This window comes from Rhinolophus sinicus, chromosome 16, assembly GCF_057876585.1.
Source record: "Rhinolophus sinicus isolate RSI-liver-muscle chromosome 16, RSI-T2T, whole genome shotgun sequence".
Lineage (NCBI taxonomy): Eukaryota > Metazoa > Chordata > Mammalia > Chiroptera > Rhinolophidae > Rhinolophus > Rhinolophus sinicus.
Genome location: NC_142516.1, coordinates 59,071,127 through 59,084,030, shown reverse-complemented (window position 1 = coordinate 59,084,030; position 12,904 = coordinate 59,071,127). Strand labels below are relative to the sequence as shown.

The 12,904-nt window shown below is 33.3% G+C and overlaps 1 long non-coding RNA gene across 1 annotated transcript in view; it reads left to right on the top strand.

Annotated features, from left to right (window-relative positions):
• Positions 1–12,904, top strand: part of LOC141571117 (uncharacterized) — a 191,590-nt gene that overhangs the window by 131,367 nt on the left and 47,319 nt on the right. The window contains exon 2 of the long non-coding RNA XR_012495713.2: positions 4,118–4,182. This is a non-coding gene — a long non-coding RNA (uncharacterized LOC141571117). The remainder of the gene's footprint in view (positions 1–4,117; positions 4,183–12,904) is intronic.

Genomic DNA, 12,904 nt, shown 5'->3' with positions numbered 1-12,904 from the left:
GACGAGGGTAAGGGAGATCAAATATATGGTGATGGAAGGAGAACTGACTCTGGGTGGTGAACACACAATGGGATTTATAGATGATGTAATACAGAATTATACACCTGAAATCTATGTAATTTTACTAACAATTTTCACCCCAATAAATTAAAAAAAAAAAAAAAAAAAGAAACAGCTAATAACATAAAGCAAGGTTCAAGCTCAGGACTAAAAAAACCAACGTTTGAAAGAAACAGCATGCTCAACTACAAAATGGCAGATGGAAAAAATATATTCTCAATATTGTTGAGGAGCTAAGTGAAGTGAGTTTAAATCTTGAAGGGAAATTGGAAAAATATATATCAAAAACTTTAAACTTTTTCATGTATGGAAATTTATCTTGCTCAAATATTGAAAGATGTAACATATTCACGTACAAAAGAGTTCATTGTGGTAATATTTAAAAAATAGCAATATGCTAATTATCAAAATGTAAGAGATTGGCTAAGAAAATTATGGTATAAACATAAATTGTGTTTCAGAAAAATATTCTCTGACATGCAAAACTTCTTGTCATATGTTTGATTAGTAAAAAACAAAAAAAAGTCTGTAAAATAGTATATACAGGATGATCTAAATTATATGTGACGAATCTACTCTAAAATGTTAGCAGTAGTTATTTTGAGTTCTAATTACAGGTGATTTTTTTTCTCAATTTTTCTCTATATTTAAAAATTTTTTTCACAGTGAAAATTTATATAATGTAACCTTTTTATTGAAGAATATCATATATAAATATTATATATATGATATATATATAAGATAAAAATTAATATAAGACCTGGTTTTATATTTTATTATATAACACCCGATCTTATAGTAAAATATAGTAAAATAAGACCGGGTCTTATATTAATTTTTGCTCCAAAAGATTCATTAGAGCTGATTGTCCAGCTAGGTCTAATTTTCGGGGAAACATGATATATCTCTATATATCTATATATCATATATAGACATATAGAGATATATATCATATATATCAGATATATATATATATATATATATTATATATACAAAGGGTGCCAAAAAATGCATATGCAGTTTAAGAAAGAAAAAACTATTAAAATTGTAATACTCAATATATACTGATAACAAAAGATGAATACAAGTCATGTTTGACTTCTGCAATCACAAGAGGTGCTCAAAGTGGTTACCATCAGCATCCAGACACTTCTCATTACGGCGAACTACTGTTTGAACAACGTTGCCCAAAGTGTCCGCTTGGATACATATATTTGACACCCTTGGTATAATATATATACATAATATTAAAAATATATATATTAAATTGTAATCTCATTTGTGCATATATATATATATATATATATATATGAACTATGTGTGACAAATCTCCTCTAAAATGTCAGCAATAGTTATTTTGAGTTCTAATTACAGGTGATATATATATATATATATATATCATATATATTAATTTATATATATATTAATTTGGGCATTTATATATATACATTAAGTTGTATTCTCATGTGTGCATATTATATATTATATATATAATTATATTATTATATATAATATATAATATGCACACATGAGAATACAACTTAATGTATATATATAAATGCCCAAATTAATATATATAAATGCACAAATAAGAATATAAGTTAGTGAATTTCAAGAAACTGAAGACATCCATGTAACCAGTACACTCATTAAGAAACAGAACATTAGTTGTCCCGGGAACATCCCTTCTGCCCTTCCTGTTCTGTACCTCTCCCACAAGAGTAAACTCTAGCCCCACCTATAACACCATAGTAGATAAGTTTTGCCTTCTGTGTACTTTAAATAAAGGAAGCATGCAGCATATGATCTTTTGTGCCCAGCTCTTTTCATTCAACATTGAAAATATATTGTTCTAAGCCAAGAGGAACTCATAGAGAGTTAAGACCATTCATGCAAAGAGGTTTTTTATATCAAGGCTTCTTTTTGATGACTCCAAGCCCCATTCCTATCCACCTCCCCAGTGTATGTTTTGAATCTGGTATTGAGCCTAAACCTGTTAAAATCTCTCAGTTGCAAATGTTCTTTCCTTTTCTGAACTCGTATACCATATGTGTCTTCCATCAGGAAATTAATCAGTACCATATTATTTACTGTTGCATCAATTTTTTAATCATCACCTTCATGATTAATTTGTCATGTCTTGTTCATATTTAAGTACCAGTCATTGGATGCCTACCATGTGCCAGATACACAATGCCTATAAGATAATATTTTCCACTTTTTACAGAGAAAGTAAGTGATTCCCCCTTGGTCATAAAGCTAGAAGTTGATAGATCCCCAGTCTCTACCCGCATCCTTGAACGCTGTATCAGATGGTCTCTCCACTGTACCCCATTTTCTTACTTGCTCATATTCTATCTCCTCACTGGATTAGAAGGCCCTGGAGAATAAAAAACAAATAAATAAAAAATAAAATGTGTTTACATTTCTTTGGATTTCCCCTTCTAACACAGTGTAATAGATATAGTAAGTGTTTGGTTACTGAGCATAAATGTGATGCTGGTTTATTTGATTTTTCTAGTACCACAGCATTCATTATAATATTTTTATTTGACAAAAATGTACAATAATCATAATATACTATAGTATTCTCTATCATTAGGACCTGGAATTCTGGTTCTAATAATTCTGTGGAGAAATGGGTTTAATAACTTTCATGGCCAGAAATCTAAGTAGAAAAGTGGGTAAGATGAACCAGGTGCAATGATATAACTAGGATATTTGACATGAAGAATGAATCACCTTTTAAATATCATCCTCATCATATAACAAAATTATTTTATGTAATAATTGTGAAATGAATTAAAATAATGGTCAGAACATACTTATAGAAAGAAAAACGCAATAATAAAAATAAGATAAATATTTCAGTAGAAAATTAGAAAAAGTAATGATTTAATCTTTTATAACATTGACAAAATTTTTAGGAAAAAATATGAAAATTTATACCTATCTATTAGTCTGTTATAGGAGTGAATAATAATATTACAGTCTTTTTTCTCAAGCTCTAAATTGTGAAAATTCATTGATGGCTTTGTCAAAATAGATCTTCACATGTTCGATATGTAGAGTAGGCAAATTTGTCAATCTATTTTTGTGAATAGCTGATCAAAGAACACATGTGATTAAATTTAATTTCAAAAAGTTTTCTCTCACATAAAGTATCATGGAATAACACATAAAATTCCAAATATTACAATACTGTTCATGTCTTTAGGACTGATTCAAGCAGCTTTCAACTATCTTAGGTCAAATAATTTTAGATACACATTCTTATCCTTCTGATTAAGAATTTTCCTAGCTACTAGTGTAGAAGTAACTTAAGTTTTGTAACTTTATCTTTACAATCACTGGGTTTTCATTCCCTATTTCACATCTGCTCTTTAAATGCAGGAAAATATAGTACTAAGAGGTTGGGGAAATTCACTGCAGAAATGAGCTCTATTGACTCCAAGCTATTACAAATTTGACTCAGCCTGCTGCATGGCCCACTGTATAAGTGGGATTCTTGAGTTAATTTCCATGTAGAATACAATGTTTACAAAAGATTGATTAATGGGAAAGTGTTAATTTAAAGTTTGTATACATAGTATTAGAGCTCGACAATAATCCTGAAAGTCCACATGTTGAAGTCCTAACCACTATAACATCAGAATATGGCCTTCTTGGTTCTTTAATGTGATAATTAGATTAAAATGAAGCCCTAATCCAATATAACTGCTGTCTTTATGAGAAAAGATTAGAACACAGACAGACACAGAAGGAAGACCATGTGAACACATATGTTTTAGTGTATGGCTATGGGCATTGGAAAAATGCTCATCAAACTCTAATAGGCAGTAACTAGCAAGTGGAGGATGGTGATTTCCACTTACTGCATTTACGCCCTTTTATATTGTTAGGATGGTTTTTATGACAAGCATGCATTACTTATACAATTCAGACAGTATAAATAAAAGAGGGGTCAATAAGTGAGAGTTTTTTACATAGTATAATATGAGCTCATTTGCAAGACCTGACTATACAAGATATATGAGAATCCTATATGTATTTACAGGGAAGAACTAAAAACAATGTGTGGACATCCATCGAATGGAAGCAAATTTAGGATCCGTATAGGAGGTAAGTAAATTCTTTGCCATCTACTGATTGAATAGCCCAGCAGTGTTTGTATTGCCAAAAAAAAGTTGAAAATAGACCTAAGTGTCTTGCAACAGAAAATGAATAAATGAAGTATGGTATATACGCGTGTATGTATATGTGTGATATATATGTTTATGTACACACACACACACACACACACACACACACACAGTGCCAAAAAATGTATACACATTTTAAGAAAGGAAAAAACTATTAAAATTGTAATATTCAATATATACCGATAACAAAAGATGAATACAAGTCACGTTTGACTTCTGCAGATATAAGAGGTGCTCAAAGTGGTCCAGATACTTCTAATTACGGCAAACTACTGCTTGAGCAATGTTGACCAAAGTGTCCACTTGTATACAACTTTTTAGCATCCCAGCATATATATATATATATATATATATATATATAAGCTGGGATATATATGGTACACAAGTGACTTGTATATGTCTTTAGTTATTGGTATATATCGAGTATTACAATTTTACTACAGCTTTTTCCTTTCTCAAAGTGTGTATACATTTTTGGGGCACCCTCTGCATGTATACATGGCTGTGTTAATGAGTGACCTAGAGCTAGCATTATTCACATTGATAAGTCTCACATCTATATGCTGAACAGTAAGAGCAAGTTTCAAAAGAACACATACCATGTGATGCCATTTATGTGAAGTTAAGAAACACGTAACCCAATACTCTGCATTGCTTATGGATAGTTTTTTTAATAAGAAAATTATTAAGTGATGCATAGGAATGGTGAATACCAAAATTAGGATGGAGGTTAGCCTTCAGCAACAGAGAATTAGGATTAGGGACTTGAATTATACTTGTTATGCTTTGTTCCTGTATTAATTTATTTCTTCCTCACAAAAGTCCTACCAGATGGGCAATGTTATGAACCTAATTTTATAAATAAGCAAATCAAAGCACAAGGAAGTTAGGTGAGAAGTCTAAGCTCACATCTAGTAAGTAGGGAGCAGAACTGAGATCTGAGTCCAAGCAGTGATCTCCATCCACACTATTCCCTTAACCACTTAGAGCCATACATGCGAGTAGAGTTGCCTTGTGTTCTTGTGAGGTAATGACTTGTCTTTTTTTTTTTTTTTTTTAATGTAATCATTTACTTGTCGAAATAATGAGCTCCTCAGCTTTGGAAATGTAAATAGATGACCAATTCTAAGATTGCTGTGGGTGGCTTTACATTGCAGTTTGTGTGAGGTTGGGCTACATTAATTGAACTTTCCTTTCAATTCTGTCTCTGAATTTGTAATGTCAGGGAGAGTTAGTTTGAGACAAAACACAGGGGGTTCTACTTTAGGCACGTTGAGTTTGAGGTAAAAATGTGGCTTGGAAATAGTCAGAGATGACGGAATTCAGTTTGTGTTACAGCTAGAAATTGGTTAACATTGTAGTACAAATACAGAAATAGATGTGCTTATCTAAGAAATAAGGAGAAATAAAAAAATGAAAGGTCCACACCTGGTGGGAAGAGAAAAAGAGACTATTCCTGTTTCTCTCTCTCTCTCTCTCTCTCTCTCTCTCTCTCTCTCTCTCTCTCTCTCTCTCTCTCTCTCTCTCTCTCTCCCTCTCTCTCTCTCTCCCTCCCTCCCTCCCTCCCTCCCTCCCTCCCTCCCCCCAACACACACACACCTACCACTCTTCCTTATAATTCTATCTGCACTCTTAAAGAAATAACTGTCCCAATACCAAATACTACACACTTCAACTTTTATACTTGTCAGTTAGGAGAAAGCATACTCAACACCATAATACATTTTAGGACTAAAAGTCCCTTGAACAATTTATAAACCTGTGCTATTTGTATTAAACTTGAAAACAATTTCTTTTTACACAGTCAAGCTAATTTAAGGAAAGAGAGAAATATGTGTTTTTTTTAAAATGCTCACTTTTGTGTTTGCACAGATTAGCATGCTAAATACAAAGAGGACGTTTTTCCCCCCCTGAGCTGGAGCAAGTCTAATCAGCCTATGTGGAAATGGTATTTCTCAACAAATAGATTCTAACAATTATCCTAAAGTATGAATATCATCATATGTGAGAGGAAGTGTTACTTTGATCAGATCCTAGTGGGATTTTGCCTTAGTTCCTATTTAGTAAGGAAACAGCTGTTCCATCTTCTCTGGGGTATTGCCAAAGTGGGGTGATTGAATAGGAGAGCAGTAAGAGAAAGTGAGAGGGAGAAGGAAAGCTAATATTTATTGACTCTACCAGGTACTTTGCACTATATGAGTCTATACGTATTTAATACTCTTGGCAGTTTTTTTGTTAGTTATTATTATCCCATTTTTCAAATTATGTAACTGAGTTTCAGAGACTTTAAATTTCTTCAAAGTCATATACATACAAACTCAGGTATGTCTTGGTTCCAAAGTCCATACTCTTTCATTTATATCACTATGTACAAATAATGTTAGAGTGTATTCACCCAGCAGAAGATTCATCTCTCTACCTCTTGCTTAATATCTTCAATTGTATCTTCAATCAAATTGAAACTGCTCTCTAGTTGTCAGTAGATTTTTAACACCTGGTTCACACTTGATAGAAAAAAAGACAAATTTTGGGTTACAGCTTCTACTGTTACTCCTTACACATGCGTTCCTATTTTGTTGTTGTTGTTGTTTTTAATGCTTAACATAATACTTGGAATTGCTGTGTTAATGTAAATTTATTTTATTACTTGGTAAATATAATTCTAATTTGGTTTTACATAAGTCATTTTCTATTTGTGCCAAATTTATTTCCATTCTGTTATACTTTTGCTGATCATGGGTTTGTAAGAATCACATGAAAAGTCATATTGGTGGTGGCCCTCTTTTTTTTTTTATTAGAGTTTATTGGGGTGACAATTGTTAGTAAATGAGAACTCTGAACAGTGATTAGGGACTAGGTTTTATTTCCTACTATACCTCTGTGCCTCCAACAGTGCCTAGCACAGATAATCAATAAATTATCACTACCTCAGTCTTTTTTCTTTTTTACTTGCAACCAGTAGGTACCGAAGAAAGATACACACAAAATAATGTGAGTTTGATAACACACAACAGATCTGTCAATTTGATTCATTCACTAACATCTGCTATGTTGAGACTCCTATGTAATTTTAACAACATTTCTGGCAGGTTGGTACTATTATTATGATCATTTATCATTATAATTTAATGAATGACAAAACAAAGGCTTGAGAAAGTTAGCAAAAGTTTTTGATTTGAACTCAGACCTTTCAGACTTGAGAGTCCTTTCACATATACACGATAATCTGCATCCCTCTAAGAGAATTAGGTCACTGGTATGTTGGAGTATGTGTGGGTTACAAAACAAAGGTAAGGCAAACCAAGAATTTCTGCAGATAAATTCCTCTTAGAACAAGTACTGGAACCCCAGTTCTTCTTAATATCTTCCATTCTCTTGGTGGAATGGAATTTGGTGGAAGTTTGAAAAGGGCAGCAGATCACGTTGGACTGCGGCTATCCAGTACTCACAATTTCTCTTTACTGCATCCATTAAACCTGATTAACAACGAGTCTCTCCTCATCAAAATAATGGTACTGTTGTTGCACTGTTGCCTTGGCAATCCCTCCAGTCCCTACAGTTGATGCTAATCGCATGATGTCTTTGGTCCCAAGAGGTAATAATGCCTCCTGCCATGTTGTTGTTTATATTACTGTCAGCTTTTAGTCTGGTCTTTTAAGTGGTACCATCACTAACTTGATGGTCATTCAATAAATACAATCAATGTTAGACATCCAATCATTAGAAACCTCTCTGGTACAGTGCCTGAAGAGGTATATACCTCCTTCACTAAGTGGGACATGACTGCTCCACACCAAAATGAAAGATTCCTGCTCAGGGGTGGATTTCCCTACAGTACTGTGCGCCAGAGGACTGAGGAAGAGTCACCATTTCCCCTTTTTTCCAGGAGTGAGGGAGGTCTGTTTCTCCAGGGTGCAGGAGCTAAATCTTCTCCTCACGTGTCATCTCTCAGGGCCATTTCCCTTTCATGCTGGGTTTCTCCAAGAAACATTATAGACAATCAGGAGACTTGCCATCCTTTGTGAGAAACCTCAACTTTCCCTGTTAACTGGAAATATTAAAGGAGAGTCAAATATAGTGGTCGACAGAGAAAGAGAAGGAACAGATTCTTTTCTCCTTCTCCTTTTCCTTGCTCTCTAACCAGCCCACCTCAGCAGAAGTAGCTCCCGGCTCGACATGAAATGGCACTGGAGCAAGGGTCAGAGTAATTGGGAGTGGCACCAGGCAGCCACAGGGTCTGCAGAAGTGAGTGCAAATAATCAGCAAATAATCACAATAGGGACATCAGCCACAAAGAGGCAGGACCTAACACTTGTGGATTGACTCTTTCCCTTTGCACACAGTGTTTGGCTTCAGAATAACAGAGTCAAATAAAAAATTCCCCACTGAGACTTTTGCTTGGAACCATTCTGTGGCTCTGCTAACTTGATCATACCGTGTGTAGGTCATCAGCCACTCCAAATAGCCCACTGACTAGTCTGTAGCAAAGCCTACCTAAGTTCCCTAGAAGGCAAATCAAAGGTCAAAGGTCTTGAAGAATTTAGGGCTGAGGAGATGGGTCTTATTCATCAGGGGTATAAGTATCATGTATACATAAAAAGTACTACTGAATTACCAACTTGTTTAATATTATTTAAGAAAAGTACAATTTAGAGGAAGAAATTCAAATACTTAGATACATACTACATTGGCTCAAGATAAATGAAGTGTGGCAATTTATTCTTGCTTAATTTATTTAGCAAGGTAGTTTTATTTCCCAGACCTAAATAGAACCCAATAGGACCACCTTCCTAGCATCCAAAAGCTTCTGGACTGTTAATATTGGCAGTACTTCAAGCTTGAGTACAGCAGAGCCATTTCAGCCTGTTCTCTGTACTTAGGTGCCAAGAAGCCTTTAATTAGCTACTTATTCTAATTACTCTAAATAGAAACTTATCTGTTCTTATGTCCTAGACCAAAGGTCTCAGCCCTTAGAGAGAATCTTCTCTTTAAGACTGTGTATTACTTCTGTAGCTAGAACTGAAAAATAAGGAAAATATAAGAAGGTACAGTCGGGCTCATGCATAACCCCATTATTAGTGCTCCATTTATACTGAAATGATTTGTTTAAAACTCTAAACCAGACTCTGCTCTTTACAATTGGAATTAGCTCAACTTTTTTTTTTTATGGGATCAGAAAAACCTTTAAAAGCCAATATGAACAGGATAAAGTAGTTGTTTTGTTTTGTCTTGTTTTTTGTTTGTTTTGGGTTTTGTTGTTGTTGTTGTTGTTGTTGTTGTTATTAAACAATTTTATGGTGACTTCTTCAGACTGATGTAGGTAGCATAACATGTAAGGCAATTAGAAAAAGTTTAAGGAGCCTTGAAGGAAGCGCGGAGGAGAATGGTGAGAAATAAATAATAAACAAAAGAGCACAACTGTCAGCTTTGTAGACCACGTTTATGCTCTTTTTCTCTGGTTTGTTGATCTGTTTCCCAAGTACAGCAGAGGCATGCCACCATGCCCTTGGGACAAGCTGGTAGGAAATGCTATGTCCCTTTATTCAGAACATAAAAAGATCTGAAATTATGTATATTTTATTGGATTTAGCATATAATTTAAAACCCTTAAGCACCAAGAAGTCTAAAACATGAATAAGATTAACCTCTGAAAGAAATGTAAAATTTACTATTAATAATAAAAATACACTATTCATACATTTCCTATATATATAAAGTGAACTGATGAGCAAAAACTAATAGGTCAGCAAAAGTACATTTTCAAAATCATTGATTCAGGCTAAGGCTTATGAAATGAAATTGTAGGTGATGGGACTCATATCATCAGTCTTTTAATTTTGTACATTTTGAACATCACCCCAAAATATTAATCTGTTGTTGAAATTCTAGGAAAAGGAAAGAGAGGAGAAATAATCTATCTCTTGTAATCTTCCAACCAAAGGCATTCATTCTGCTGTGTCAAGACTGTATCACATTCTTTGTTGAATATGCCTCTTTTGTTTTGGTTTCACTTTTTAAATCCTTTTATTTTACAGAAGTTTAATGTTTGGAAAGAGCATGTTTCTAACAGTTCTTTTTCCACTTTACCCCCTGACTTTACATGACCAATACCAAAAATGAGGATGGAAATGGAAAAATTCAAGTATATATTCAATTTGGAACAAGATCTGACTTTTTTAAAAAGGCTTTTTTTTTTTATGTGTTTGGTGTTATGTTGATAAGTTACAGGAAGACTTTCTGCCTATTGAGGAGAGACAAGGAAAATAGATTAAAATGAATTATTTATATACTCATATTTATCATATACCCTGAGCAGACTTTTAAAAAAAACTGAAGAGTAGTGAAACCACAGTATTTTATATAAGGAAGTATACCTTTGTTTTCTAGTTCTTATATTTTTAGTTGCATATCACCCTCAGCTAATTATAATAATTTGTATGGCAGATATACATATTCTCATTAAATCGTCTTTTTGATGTAATGCAGATTCTTTCTTAAAAGCTAAATAAACCTCTAAATTTCCACATTCTCTTATAAAGCAGTAAGAAGCAGAAGTCTGAGTCTTCTCACAGAATAAAATATTTGAACATTTCTCCAATGGTGATCTGCCCATTAGCTCCATTCAGGTGGGAAGCTTTCTCATCTCCTATTTTTTAGGAGGAGAAAGATCAGTTCCTGTTGTATCATTCAAATTTTCTCCAAATTGTAACTACTCACATCAATCCATAATTAGTCCTCACTTAGTTTGATCAAGTATGATAGTATTCAGTATTGCATTTTTACCCCACCCAAAATTTCTTTGACCATATACTTTGAAGATCTATACCCTAATTTCCAATAGCAAGGCCTTCTCATCTTATTGAGGCTGTGTTTGTTAAAACTTGTATGCTTTCTCTTTTCATTGAAGTTGATTGCTCAGATATAAAGATCCCAAAATTACCTTATATCTGAAATGCTTTCATTTATTATATAGGTCTGAAAAAAACTAAATAGCTCTTCCTTTTTCTGTTCAAATTAATAGTTGATTATATTACTGTAAAAAATGAAATAGATTGGCTGTGACATTAATTGAATTTTTAATAGGCGAGCTGTAATTACATAAGAAAAACAAGGAGGGGTGTAGGTGTGGAAGGAGCTATTGTATAAGCAAATAAGAAATCTACAATTTGAGAATACAAACAGGATGTATAAATTGCAAAGCCAATGCCAAGGTTTTCTGCTAGCCAAGATACATAGAATTTGAATTATACTTTCACCTGGTAAAATTCCAAAAGGAAGTAAATAATGGTATTCAGAATTATTTCATTAATGAGAGAGGTAACTGAAATTAAAGTTAAAAGGTTACATAACTCTTTACTAAACATAAACAAGTGCCTTAGTTCTTGCATACAAATTTAGAATATTTTTATTTAAGCTTTAAGTGTATGAGCTGAACTTTTCTTGCCGCATCCCATAAGTATGTTCATCTATAGCCCAATAACTTTGAATGAGGTAAGTGTAAATTTTAAAACAGGATGGAGAGAATATATATATATAGATATCACATGTTATACTTGATTATCCTTTTAGCTTCTGCAAACTCCTCTGCATTATCAATTTCCTGGCTCTTTTCACTGTCAGAATTATAAATCATCCTATAAGATTTCAATTCATTTAATTTCGTACATCAGGAAGTAGAAATATTGTGCAATAGATAAAATATAATCGGAAGCATTTTTAAATGAATCATCTGTCTGAGCACCCTCGGTCCCTTTCCTCATCTGTAACAGGAGGGGTGAAAGTATATAACCTAAATTCCTTTTAAGGTGAAGACATACTGTAATGCATGCTTTTGCATGACTCAACTCTATTTTAGAGAAAAAGATGGCGGTAGTAGTAAGTAGCTACTTTCAGAAATGACTTTAAAGCTGAGCCCCAGGTAGTGAAGTAAGAATAATGACCAAACCTGAAAGTCCTCTGCCACAGCCTGAGACAAGATGAGACCTTAATGAAGTAATAAGCTCACCTTACCCAGAAATAATAATGGCAATGCAAGAGAGCAAGGAGCTGACATTGGTTAACTGCTTCCTATGAACCAGGTACTGTGTAGCACTCTGGGTGTCCAATGATGAACTACATAGTCAGATTATAGTCAAGTAAAGGAGGTAAGGAAGAAACTCAAATCTCAGTGCAGTTATGATAAACACTATGATACATACTATGACAGAGATAAGTACAGAACACAATGGAATTACATGGGAAAAAACTGCTGCAGACTGGGAAGGATCCACAGAGTAGAAGACGTGTCAACAGAATCTTAAAATAGATGACACTAGATGAGGGGCAAGTTATACTAAATCTCTAAATCTATTCAAAAAAATGTCCCCTTCTCAGTCTTCAAAGTTGTCTTGGGTCCTTTCGGTCCTTTACTTTTTCATATGAACATTATGTCCTATGAAAACACTGTCAGAATAAGAAAACTAAATTTATTTTTAACATGCATGTCTTTCTATTCATGAAAATAGTGTATCTATTTATTTTTGTGTTATTTTAGATCCTCCCACAAAATTTAAAATTTTCCATACAGAACTGTGTTTTATTATATTCACTGTTCTTTTGATAGGAGTATATAACTACATTTAAAATGATTTATTTTAAATTAT